The sequence below is a fragment of the Sabethes cyaneus genome, chromosome 3 (assembly GCF_943734655.1).
Source record: "Sabethes cyaneus chromosome 3, idSabCyanKW18_F2, whole genome shotgun sequence".
Classification (NCBI taxonomy): Eukaryota; Metazoa; Arthropoda; class Insecta; order Diptera; family Culicidae; genus Sabethes; species Sabethes cyaneus.
Window position 1 is genome coordinate 44,596,830 of NC_071355.1, and position 13,529 is coordinate 44,610,358.

At 43.4% G+C, this 13,529-nt stretch overlaps 1 long non-coding RNA gene across 2 annotated transcripts in view; it reads right to left on the minus strand.

Annotated features, from left to right (window-relative positions):
- LOC128744220 (uncharacterized) overlaps nt 1-13,529 on the minus strand; it is a 44,673-nt gene that overhangs the window by 16,457 nt on the left and 14,687 nt on the right. The window contains exons 1-2 of one of the 2 annotated variants that reach the window (XR_008412368.1): nt 6,076-6,462; nt 4,641-5,998 (exon numbers count right to left, since the gene is read on the minus strand). This is a non-coding gene — a long non-coding RNA (uncharacterized LOC128744220). Of the gene's footprint in view, nt 1-4,640; nt 5,999-6,075; nt 6,463-13,529 lie in introns of those variants that run through there. The other variant, XR_008412367.1, reaches the window with a different exon arrangement.

Genomic DNA, 13,529 nt, shown 5'->3' on the forward strand with positions numbered 1-13,529 from the left:
AGGACAAAATACTCTCAGCCATCGAAAAAGTGAACTAAGAAGGCACTAAGTGAAGGGCCCTGGAGTATACGAAATGATTGGTTTGATGAAGAATGTCAACCAAACGAGAAAAAAAGGCTTTGAAAAATTAAATGAGCACTGCCACTAGAGAACACTGGGCCGAATACCGATGAGTAAGGAACCAGTTGACCTCAATCTTGAGAAGTAAACTGCGCATGAAGAGAGACCGTGATACGCGCAAGTTTTACGAGAAGATGAATCAATCTTGAAAGGATTACATATCGAAACCTGACAGATGAGGGACTGAGAAAGCAATCTAATCAAGTCCGAGCGCGAGGTGGAACGGAAATCCTAACCTAGGAATGCACATAGAAGATAGTAGTGTCCCAGAACCTAATCTCCAAGAGATTAAACGAGAAATTTGATTGCTGAAGACCAACAAAGCCATCGGACTGTAAGGACTGCCTACTAGACATAGCCGAGAAACGCTAGCAACGGCTATACACTGGGCTATTTCTAAAATTTGGAAAAAGCAGAGGAATGGATGGAGGAGTTGTTTGTTCCATCTACAAAATGGTGACCAGCTCGGCTGCTGTAACTATCCTGGCATAACGCAGGTTATTACCTACCACACCAACCCAGGCCCTGTTGCACCGATTGTTACCGATAGCAGAAGATTTCGTAGGGAATTATCAGGCGGGCGCCACTGAAAACCAAATTTTTACCATCCGACAGATTTTGCAGAAATATCGGAACTACGACGCGTGACACGCTGACACGTTACACCTCTATTGACTTCAAAGCAGCATACGATACAGTCGGTTGAGACCAACTACGGCAAGTAATGCACGAACACGGTTTTCCGGACAAACTGACGCGACTCATCAGAGCTACATTGGATCGAGTGATGTGTTTCGAGCGCATCTCGCGGACATTCGAGTCCCTTCGGGACGTGACGAGTCCAGAGGAGTTTCGAAACGATTTTTAGCAAATATTGTCAACTCGTAGGCTTCGCAGATGACTTCGTATTTATAGCCAAGAAATTTGCGACGACGGAGGTAATCTATACCAGACTGAAAGCGAAGTCAAGGAGGATTATCCTAAAAATAAACTCGTCGAAGACTAAATACATGAAAAGAAAAGGCTCAAAGAAAACGAACGCGCATCTCCCACGGACAGTAATCGTTTACAATGACGGATTAAATGGTGGTGGATGAATTCGTGTATTTAAGATCGTTGTTGATTGCGGACAACAACACTTAGTAAGGAGAACCAGTTTAAGCTGGAAATAGGGCCTACTTTGCCCTTCGCAATACGCTACGATCGCTACACTATGAAGAAGCATACGCAGCCGTACGAAGCTGACAATGATACAAAATCCTTGCTGGACCGATAATTCTTTATGGACTTGAAGCTCTGACGCTGCTCACAGTATTCGAGCTGTGGAAGGTGCTGTGGACGATATTTGGCGAAGTACAATCTGAAAGCGGAGAGTGGTCGATACGTTGGAATTTTTTGGAGAGGTTCCCATCGTACATCTGGCGAAAATCGGTAGGTTACGGTGTGCTAGACACGTCGTAAGGATGCCGGACGACAATGCGACGAAAACAGTTCTCTTCAACAACCTCACCGGCCTCAGGAACAGGGGGCTCAACAGGTAAGATGGCTCAACCAGACCAAAAGTAATTTGTGACTTCTGAGATGATTGGGAAATTGGCGACGAGATGTTCAAGATCGAGTTAAATGGAGACGACTGGCTTTAATAGAACGAGCCATCCCGGCTCTATGCTGCAGACCTTAAATCCGGAGAAAAGGTTGTTTTGAGGAGCTGCTCAAGGTGTGAGACGAGGCGTGTCAACTCGTTGCAGACTGCTTTGTACGCATGAAAAAACACAAAATGGACATTCAGCAGTGTTGTCAAGCGCAACATATTCATAACTTTTGGTAGAACTGCTTGGCAACGTGGGAAAAGTTTGCTAAAAAGAAGACAAAGAAGCTACTTGTCGCGTCTCGTCTCAGCTCAAAGCATAAGACCTAATCACTGCAAAACCACTCTTCGGCTCTCAACGACCGCTACAAAAAGTTAGATTGGCACAGCACTGCGGAAATTCTGCAGTGTCTTTGTAGATGAAAGGCTGTCTGAAACAGAAGTATCTAGACACCGTTTCCAAAGCCGGTGATTCTCGCAATAACCTGACTATTATCGATCAAGCAGACCGTCTTGGAGTTGAAAATCTCAACCTCCAGTGGAACGGATGGAATACCTTCAATATTTTTAAAGAACTGTATCGATGCCTTGGTTGCTCCAAGCCGACGGTCTATACGAGCCTCACTGCTACTTTTGACATACTGAATCATCGAATCGCCGTTGCAAAACTGGACATTTATTGACGGGATCCTTTCACCAGCTTTTACTGCTTTTTCTTTTCAATTCCACAAAGCAGCCATCGTTAATTAGCGGACCGTTAATTTTTCTTATTCATTTTACCGCCCTCAACATAGTGTGCTCAAAGGCCTTAGGCCTGTGTTCGCCGATGATTTGAAACTGACAGAACTGCCAGTCTTCTTGTTACAGGGGTCTTCTACTTGACCCTACTTTATCGACAGACTTTACAGCCGGTTATGTGAGAATACATGACAATTACGGAGCTAGTGCAACGATCTTACCGACTCTTGCTGCACCATCCAGCCAAGATTCGAATATAAGACGACTGTGATGTTAGACCAGCATCGTACCTCGAAGCTAACTGGGTGGTCTGCTCATAGCAGCATTCGCATTATTTATCCCTTGCAAGTAACAATTCCCTTAGTCACGACGATCACGAACATTGGTGCCAGGAGCTGATCACCAATGGCATTTTACTAGCGGGACATCAGAATCGTCGTTAGAGCTGCTATACTGCATTTAGTGTGTGACCTGTTTGCTATTTAGATAGTGAAAACTTTACTGGTGCTAAGTCAGTGGAACGAAACACGAGATGCTTTCGGCGGTGACGTAGCAACTGCAGCAACATCGGTTTACTCACGAGACATCAAGTTTATCGATAGTGTTTCTGCTTAGCTGCAGGAGATGGTACAGTCAGTACCCAGATAGTGGGTAGTTCCTGCTGAAACCAGGTATACTGGCCGTACAAGTGGAAGTACGGCATTTCGATAGTCTAAATTAAATGTAATTCACAACACTTCAGCTATATCGCTGTAGGCGACTGCGCTGCTGCTTAGCAAGATACATTCACGAATCACAGTGCCTCCACTCAGTGCCAAATTATGAGGACACCAGGTCCAGTTGCGATATTCCGGCCACTCAGCGCCATTTTCGAAAGACACATGGCCCAAATACCACGGCCATGCAGCGTCAATGTAGAAATTTACTATCCTGCTGACTCCCGACCTAATATCATTATCATATCGACTTATGTTATGCATCGCAGTTTAAAGACCTTTAATAACCTTCACATCCAGCGCACAATGAGGACCAGTATTCTCGAACGAACATGTAGACAAAGTGCTATTGCTGTTTTTGCCATAATATGGATACACTCAAGTTTTTTTTACACGGTTTGTTTTTTTCGATTACTCGAGAACGGTGCCACTAAGGAACTATTTGCAATCTACGTGAGGAATGTCCAGCCACTGCCAAATGTATTGAGAAATAAATTAATTATCCCTAAGTTACCCCGTTCTTAATATTCAAAAAACCAAACCGTGTAAAAAAAAAAGTACTTGAGTGTATTATCTATTAACAATAAACTATTATCGAACGCATGTATAAATACAATAAACGTAGGAGCACTGGTGTATTTTATATTCCCCGCGAGTATCATTGTTGCAACAAGACACAATCATAAATTTAATCAAATAACGATTCTATGCAAGACCTTCAAAATAAGATAACACATAAATTTGGTTTATTCAAAATAGTGCTATTCCCAAAAAGAAACCACCGCAGTAAATTAGGAGCCAATTCCTACAGATTATGCCAACTTTTTCACTAAACAAATTGCATTGGATTCACATTTAAGCGAAAAACAACTTTTCTCTCGTTTCGAAATGGATATAAAAACGCCTGTTTGTATCATGTGAAACCCAACCTAATTGAATGAGTGCCTTTTTTGTTTAAGCCTGCCAGGATGACAGAACACGCAAAACCAAACCGAACCGAATGTGTTTCAGCAGCATATCCGTGTAGGTAGGTAGTTTCTAGTTCATAGTGCGGTTCAATGTTGCCATCTCAACGACGACAGTTTGCTTTCGGGTATATATAAATAGCGCTGGGTATAAACCGGCAGTGAAATATAATAAAACTTTGTTCCACCGACAGCATAGGACCGCATTTCCAGAATGATACATTATTACTATATATGTATGTCTATCGAATTAAATGAAATTTTAATCAATATTTTCAACTTGTTTGTATTTGATGAAATACCGTAAATTAATTTGTTTTAGTCTAATTAAATAACACAAATTGATTTTAGAGGCAGACTACTGCTGCCATTGACTGCATCATAGGAATAATTTGCACGATAATAAGCTGAGTTTAGCATGCACTGGTACACAAAACGAGGAAGCCAACCATCACAGGGAAGCGGATAGGATATCTACTATACTACTGTACGGCGGTAGTGGCTTTTACTCACCTTGTCTGTCGTACGACGTCACGTTCGCGACCTTCACGGTGCTGTTGGTTTGACTGTTGTTCCTTGTTTGTGGTTTCGCGACGCTGCATTTTCCGATTTCCGAGCACCAAGGATTTTTCTTCGATTCAAGTCAATCGATCTTCCCCAATCAGCAGTCAATTTTTTTGTCACTCATGCACGATTCAATAAAACTGCGCAAGCTAATTTTTCTGCACTCTAACAATCCGTTGACTGCTTTATGATACACTGTCGGATTTTGTCATGATTAGGGTAATAGGCGATTTTTTTCGATTAAATTTTACATATAATACAGCCACTCACAGGACTTTTTTTTCAAGCATGCTAGAAACTATTCCGGTATAACTGTCTATGATCAATCTAGATAAGTAATAACGGGATACGATCGTCGGAGATATTTACAATTTAACACGATACGTGTTCACTGGGTTTTTCTTCAGCAGTTAGATTGCATGATTTGTAACACACATAGCTCTGTACACGCAAATTATCGACACTCTAGAAAAAACACACGTACATCACCAGCTAAAATGCTTCCATTCCGTTGATCCTTTTGCCTGGTTAAAACGAATCTTCAGTCGCCAGTTTGTCGCGATAGCATTCGTTAGCGTCCGTGTGTTTGTGAATATTCGACGATGAAAGTCCCACTTTATTGCGTCACGACACAAACACTACCGAGGAACCGAGAAAATTGCATCGAATAGACACACTTCACGTAAACACACCCTACCGCGTGATTCAACGTTTCATTCATTAATTAAAATTATGGAACACTCTTATATGTGTTGAACTTTTTTTTCGGGAATCTGTCACACTTCTATGTTATCATCCTCTACCAGATCCTTGCCATTTGCACTGACTTCAAAAGAAAATTACAGCAATTCTGGATTTCTTCTTTCTTCAGTATTTTCGTCTCGTACAGCCATCATTTTGCGCATACACCCACTAGGTATTTGCTTATATGTGTTGATAATTTACCTTCAGCACGGGCCTCTGTATGCGCTGTCAAAAGTTCAGAAAACCTGCCATGTCGTTCACGTCTTGTAAAACCCGTCTGCAGCACTTTTACCGTTCAATTCTTGAACCACATCAAACAAAAAGGAACTAAATTGTTTTTAATACCGATCTTCTTCACCATTTGTATTCGGTACACATCTAAATCGCACTTTTTGAGTTGATTCTTTCCAACTCGTAATTTTTTTCTCCATCAGTATTCGTGAACCCTGTGTTCCGTGCCAGATCTTCTATGAAGTTGTCATCGTTCAAGGTGGCGGCGCTAGTGTGTGGTAGCAAATTAGCATTTTTCTTCGTGACACCTATGCTGTCTGCACACAGATGACCTGCAAAAATTAAAGTAAAAATAGCAAAAGTGCGATTAGTTACTCACCAACAACAATCAAAAGCGTTTATCTAGCACCTTAATCTACTGGAAAAACCCTGTTTGAAAGCTGCACCTACAGCTAGACACGACCGACGATCAAAAGGGCCTCACGAACTGCACACACGAACCGATTCGAAAGAAGCAAGAAAATTGTGTGTGTTAATCAACTCGCTCTAACATCGCCCACCGTTTCTACACATCGATATAAAAAAAATGACAGCTACTGAACTGTCAGACGGTTGTATCAAATCGTGATACCAACACTAGCACCAAAACACGGGAATGACATTTCTTTTCTGCAAGCCTACTGGTAGCTCAAAATTCAACCAAATCCAACACACACTCAAATGGTGGATAGCATAAAGCTCGGCTATCCAATCTAACCAGAAAGTACACACAAACATCAGCATATTTCATGCTACTCTATGCTTTTCCATCTTATGCGAGCGAGTAAGCGAACGAACGAACGAAACGAACCCGTCAGTTTCATGGCTGACCCAGGAGTAACTGACTCGCTGGCCAAGGTGCAACCGGTGCATTGCTCAAGCCAGTCACTCTGTTCGCCTCGCCATTGCCATCACCATAACCAGAGACCAGCCAAACTATTGCAGTGACGTGAGGAATTTTCGCTACATATACGGAACACGAATGAATGGGGTGGTCGGTGGGCGAAATGGGAGAAAGGACGCACCGACGATGATGCATATACGCTTGTGTGAACAGATGGATGAGAAAACACCCACACACAGATTGCCCGAACCAAGCAGGAAAAGTGCTTGCGGATTCAACCATGCTCGTTCCTCATCTTGGTGTGAAATTGAGAGGCGATACACTTTTCTTTCCTCCATTGCACGAAAAATCCCCCAAAGTGGGTCACACTTTTGGCGAGCGTATGCGAAAATATGGTTCTACTCAAACATCGTGCAATTTTAAGAGCCACTCACAGGGCACTTTTTGCTGTTTTGCAAAGATTAGATATTAAAGATTTAGCTGAGTGGTGGGCAGATGTTGTGCCGTAAGGATACGGCGTTTTCTGCTCATAATTATGACAAAAAATCAAAACTTTATCGAACACTGCGATTGGCCAAATTGAAACAAACTCGATTGTGGATTAGATGTGGATGAACGGGGCCGTCGGAGAAAAATAGGGAAAAGCTTTTCTGCAGCTTTTAAAATGATTTCTGGATGAGCTAAGGGAATATTTTCCAGCAATGCTGGGCCAATAATATCTACTAATTATTTGCGAAAATTGGGAAAAACATTAAATAGAAAGTTGTATCGAAGACAAGTTGCAACAATTGTATATTTTTTAACAACTAAACAATGCATCTGACATTTTTGTTAACTACTGATAGTCTTCGTAATGTAAGTCTTCGATAGTGCAAAAGCCTAAGACTTAATATTCAGGTCTCCAAAACTCCGGCAAACCAATTGGTTAACGGAAAAGAATGGGAGCGCAAGGCTAATTCCAAACGCTATCAAAAATTGACTTTGAGACCCACCTCATTCTTGAATTTACCTTTTAGTATTGTTGTTTGAATGAGATTATTCTTGAGTTGCTTCATGACTAACCTTGTTCCAAAGCATGGTGACAACAGAGTTAACTTTTTAGTCGTAAATTATGTGGTGTAAATTCTGGCAAATCCCGGCAATCAACGGATTTATGTGATTGTAATTAGAACTATTCAGGAATTGTATTCCTTTGGACGATGTTTGAGAACATATTCATATTGAGTTTCTATCACCTTCTATCACGGCTATCACCAATTGCGAACAGATTTGTGGGAACTTATTAAGTCGGCTTTGTCGAAGGGCGGTCTACGACGAATCAAATATTTACACTGCGGCAGATCCTCCAAAAGGGCCGTGAATACAGAGTTCCCAAGGCATATTTATTCGTTGACTTCAAAGCCTCAGATGATTCCATCGACTGAAAAGAATTATTGAAAATCAAGGACGAAAACAGCTTCCCTAGGAAGCTCATCAAACTGATTCAATCTACAATGGATGGTACACAGTGCTGCATTCTGATTCCGGGTGGATTGTTAGGTTCATTCCAATCACATAGAGGATTTCGTCACTCTATTATGCCTGCTGTTTAACATAGCGCTACAAGATGTTATGAAACGAGCGGATATCAACACGCGGGGCACGATCTTCAACAAATCTAATCAATTTGTCTGCTTTGCCGATGACATGGATATTATCAGCATAACATCTGTGGCGGTGACGCCCCACAGTACACCGACTAAAGCGCGAAACAAAAAATATTGAGTTAAAGGTAAATACGTCTAAAACATAGTTCATGGTGGCCAGCAGAACTGAGGCCGACCGACACTACTTGGGGAGTAGTATAATGATCGACGGCGATGAGTTTAACTGGTAATAGCCGACAATGACACCTGCCTTAAGATTCGGAGGCTTATTATCAGCGGAAGTCGTGGTTACTATGGGCTTCACCTGCAATTTCAGTTGAGCAGACTAAGCCCCGTACAAAGAGCTCTCTGTACAAGACGCTCATTAGGCCGGTTGTTATCTACGACCTTGAAACATGGACTTGCGAGTGCTCGGAGTTTTCGAAAGACGAGTGCGAAGAACGATCTTCGTCGGCGTACAGGAGAACGGAGTATGGAAGCGGAGGATGAACCGTGAACTCGCAGAGCTCTACAGCGAACCCAGTATTCAAAAGGTGGCTAATGCTGGACGGATACGATGGGCAGGGCATGTTGCAAGAAAAAAGCCTAATGGCTTAAACCGCCATTAGACATTACCCTTCTTTATCGACAGACTTCGCAGCCGGCTGTTAGAGTACAGGAAAATTACAGGGCCAGTGTAACGGTCCTACTGACTCTATCTAGCAAGCACCGCCTAGCCGAGATTCGAACATACGACGACTGGCTTGCTAGACCAGCTTCGTACCTCGAAGCTAACTGGGGAAGAAATAGCATGTTTTCTTCACCTAGTGAATGATATAGCGACTGTTTTTGTGGCGTTTATTTTAGGCCCGTCTTGTAAGCATTAGAACATGGTGGTGTTTAGAGCTCCTAACAAACAACTTGACAGTACTGCGTTAAAATTTTCTCTGGCGATAAGTTCTACGTTAATGGCTTAAGCAATAATCTCATAACAGCTTGATTATCCTTATGGACCAGCTCCTTATGGACATCCTTTGATCACCGAAATCGTGACCGACGTATCTTTCAATGATGTTGTGATTTCTCTGCTCGGAAGCATTGCTTGAATCTAGCTCATTGAGTGTGGTGAATTGCGTTTTGAAAAACAGCCGTAATAATTGAAATGAACGACGCGTAATCGAAAGCTCCTTCAATATCAAGGAAAGCACAAAGTGCCGTCTCCTGATATTTTAGTGATTTTCTGAAAAAAAATGGGTAGAATGTCATCCGAAGCGATTTCGACGGTGCAACAAACGGGGAAGAGGTGCCAACCCCAACGATAGGCGAAGTTAAGGAGGCCATCATGCAGCTAAGGAACAACAAGTCAGCTGGAAAAGATGGCATCGGAGCGGAGCTTATTAAAATGGGACCAGAAAAGCTGGCCGTTTATCTGCACCGACTAATTGTTAGAATTTGGGATACGGAACAGCTACCGGACGAGTGGAAAGATGGGGTTATCTGCCCGATCTATAAAAAGGGCGACAAGTTGGACTGTGAGAACTATCGAGCGATCACCGTTCTCAATGCCGCTTACAAAGTGCTGTCCCAAATCATTTTCCGCCGTCTATCACCAATTGCGAATAGATTTGTGGGAACTTATCAAGCCGGCTTCGTCGAAGGTCGGTCTACAACGGATCAAATATTTACACTGCGTCAAATCCTCCAAAAGGGCCGTGAATACAGAGTTCCCACGCATCATTTATTCGTTGACTTCAAAGCCGCATATGATACCATCGACCGGAAAGAGCTATGGAAAATCATGGACGAGAACAGCTTCCCCAGGAAGCTCATCAAACTGATTAAATCTACAATGGATGGTACGCAGTGCTGTGTTCGGATTTCGGGTGGATTGTCAAGTTCATTCGAATCACACAGAGGGCTTCGTCAAGGTGATGGTCTATCATGCCTGCTGTTCAACATAGCGCTACAAGGTGTAATGAACCGAGCGGATATCAATACGCGGGGCACGATATTCAACAAATCTAGTCAATTCGTCTGCTTTGCCGATGACATGGATATTATCGGCAGAACATCTGTGGCGGTGGCTGAACAGTACACCAGACTAAAGCGCGAAGCAGAAAAGATTGGGTTAAAGGTAAATACGTCTAAAACAAAGTACATGCTGGCCAGCGGAACCGAGGCCGAACGACATCGCTTGGGCAGTAGTATATTGATCGACGGCGATGAGTTTGAGGTAGTCGATGAATTTGTCTACCTTGGCTCACTGGTAACGGCGGACAATGATACCAGCCGTGAGATTCGGAGGCGTATTATCAGCGGAAGTCGTGCTTACTATGGGCTCCACAAGCAATTGCGGTCGAGCAGACTAAGTCCCCGTACAAAGTGCACCCTGTACAAGACGCTTATTAGACCGGTTGTTCTCTACGGGCATGAAACATGGACAATGCTCGTGGAGGACCTGCGAGTGCTCGGAGTTTTCGAACGACGAGTGCTAAGAACGATCTTCGGCGGCGTACAGGAGAACGGAGTATGGAGGCGGAGGATGAACCATGAACTCGCACAGCTCTATGGCGAACCCAGTATCCAGAAGGTGGCTAAAGCTGGACGGATGCGATGGGCAGGGCATGTTGCAAGAATGCCGGACAACTACCCTGCAAAGATGGTGTTCGCCTCAAATCCGGTAGGAACAAGACGACCAGGAGCGCAGCGAGCAAGCTGGTTAGACCAGGTGGAGCGAGATCTGGCGGAGAGTAGTCGGTGTCCGAGGAATTGGAGAGCGGTAGCCCTCAACCGAGTTACATGGAGAAATTTTGTTCAACAGGCTTTGTCTTAGGACGGCAAGCCACCTAAGTAAGTAAGTAAGTCATCCGAACCTGAAGATTTCATTGGTTCAAAAGGTCTAAGTGCCCATTTGATCGAAACCTCCGTAAACAATCGGCGCACAAAGCAAAGCAAAGCCTAGGTGCTAATTCCGTTATCGAAATTTAACCTTCTGTTTTTATACGACAGACTTCGCAACCAGCTGTTAGAATACAGGACAGTGCGGGGTCAGTGCTATGATCCTATTGACTCTAACAGCCTCTCCCAGCCGAGATCCGAGTAATCGGCGCACAAGCTGAGCCAAATCGTTTGGCACTTTCATCGATTTTTTCTTGGCACTACACTCTGCATTTAAATAAAAGAGAAAAGGAAATCATGCAAATATATTCTGAATAGCCAATTGTGTTGTATACAGCCAGGGATAGAGATTTTTTTTAACATTTTTCTCTAGTCATCACCAAGCACAAGGCCCCTCCGAAGCGGGACCGCAAGGCTTTGCCGGTCTAAACGTCGGCTCTGATGGAACCTATCTAAATGTGGGAACTAGGGCGGTATCATGGTGCTCTGTATCACTCATAAAGTACTCTGAAAGGTGAAATTTGTGGTTGAAGAACTACTCAAAATCTGAGTTTGTACACTTTAAGGGAATTTTAAGTAGTTTTAACCAAGTTTTAGCTACCAACTAATTTACGGGTAAACTCATTTAGGCAAGCTGGATTCTATGCCGGCCGATCATGTGTGGATCGGATCACGACGCTCAATATAATATTTGAGTAAATCTTCGAAACGCAAGGCTGTCTTCTTCTAGTGCTTGTTGTTTCCAAAAAAAAGCATTCGACCGACTAAATCACGAAAATATCTGGGGCGCACCAAGGCGTAGAGGAGTTCCTAGTCTATCTTATCGACGCTCATTATGAGGCCTCCTGCCGGGTTACTGCAGGAGCGAGACAGGGTTAAATACTTTCACCGCAACTGATCCTCGTCATTATTGACGAAATTTTAATTGGAGCCATTGACAGTAAACTTAACCGAGAATTGCCCTGGAACCCGTTGACAAATGAGCAATTAATTGACCTCGACCTGGCCGACGACATTATCTTTCTCTCTCAAATGCAATATGCAGGGAAAACTTGATGGTCTCTGCGATAACTCTAAAGGAACAGGTCTCAAAGAGTCAAAGTCAATGTCGCAAACATTAACTCATTGGGAGAGAACATCAACAATCCTTCCAATTTCACAGTAGAGGTTGAGGTGGCAGATTTTTTATATTCTGGTAGCAGATAACCCTAGGCGGTGGTACTAAAACTGATATAGAAACATGAATCAGGCCAGCGGTGATTTTTGGATCTTGGAAATGTTTGGCGCTCAAATCAGATCACTTTACTGACCCTAACACTAATTTTCAATTTGAACGTGAAATCCGTTCTATTGCCTGCAAGATGTGATGTATTTCAGCGGACACAACCGCAGGTCTTCGTAAATCGTTGCCTGGATCTGACATGTTTTGAGGAGAGTAGAGTACGAAATCTACAGAAAGACAGTCAACTGGAACCCGCAGGGACAACACAGGATAGGCAGATCTAGAGGCCAGGGTTTGAAAAGGGATCGCAAGTTGAATGTGACTGCCGTGAATGCGAACTTTCCGCATTCAAACTCCGCTTTTTGAACGATCATTTAACTGTTTTTTGAATCCAGTCAATCTCCCGCTTGCGCTGCCGCCGTCTTACAATTCATGCGGCATCTCAGCAAAAGCAACCAGTCGATCTCCCGTTTTGCTTTGCGATTTGAGAATATAAACTGCAAACTGACTGGAAGCATACGGTGACGTATTTTTTCGTTTCTCTTTTTGTCTCCAAATCGGCTGCTCACAGTAATAGTTTGTCACCCGGACGTCGGTCCGACGCAAGCAAAATATTCGTTTGTATTGGACGGAGTCCGACCGACTTCTTCCATGCACATGTAGTGGTTGTTTTTTTGTAGTATTGAATCATACGATTGTACGGTTGCTTTTCGTTAGCGTGGTGATTGCCAATCATTTGACTGTTTTGGCGTCATTCGCTGCTCCAAACGGTAAAGGCAACTTGATCGAAACAAAAATGTCAACAAATTTTAGAGCGCGTTCGTTCTGCTGCGTGCGATCGGCGTTTGACTGAGCAAACTGCCAGTTGTTTTATGCATAGCGTTCGTATTCCACCTCTAAACGGACGGTGTGAACTTGAATGCGCGTTGGTGTGACTGCGGTAGAAAAAAAGGATCGGTCGAAGCCCTGCTAGAGGCTATTGGCGGTGTAGCCTAGTCGACTGTATTCAGACTATTGATTCGAAACGCTCCTGGCGACAGATCAAGGCCATGGCGGATTGCTGTTATTATTTGGTATATCAAACATTTCGTTCTGCCGAACTAGCGGACATGGACGCATAAGTAATTAAGTCGTCAGCAAGCAACAGAACTTTTTCCTGGTTTTTCCTGGTGAAATAAAATTCCTGGCCTTCACCCGCTCCGGAAAAACATGTTGCCTCGGTGATGATTAAGATG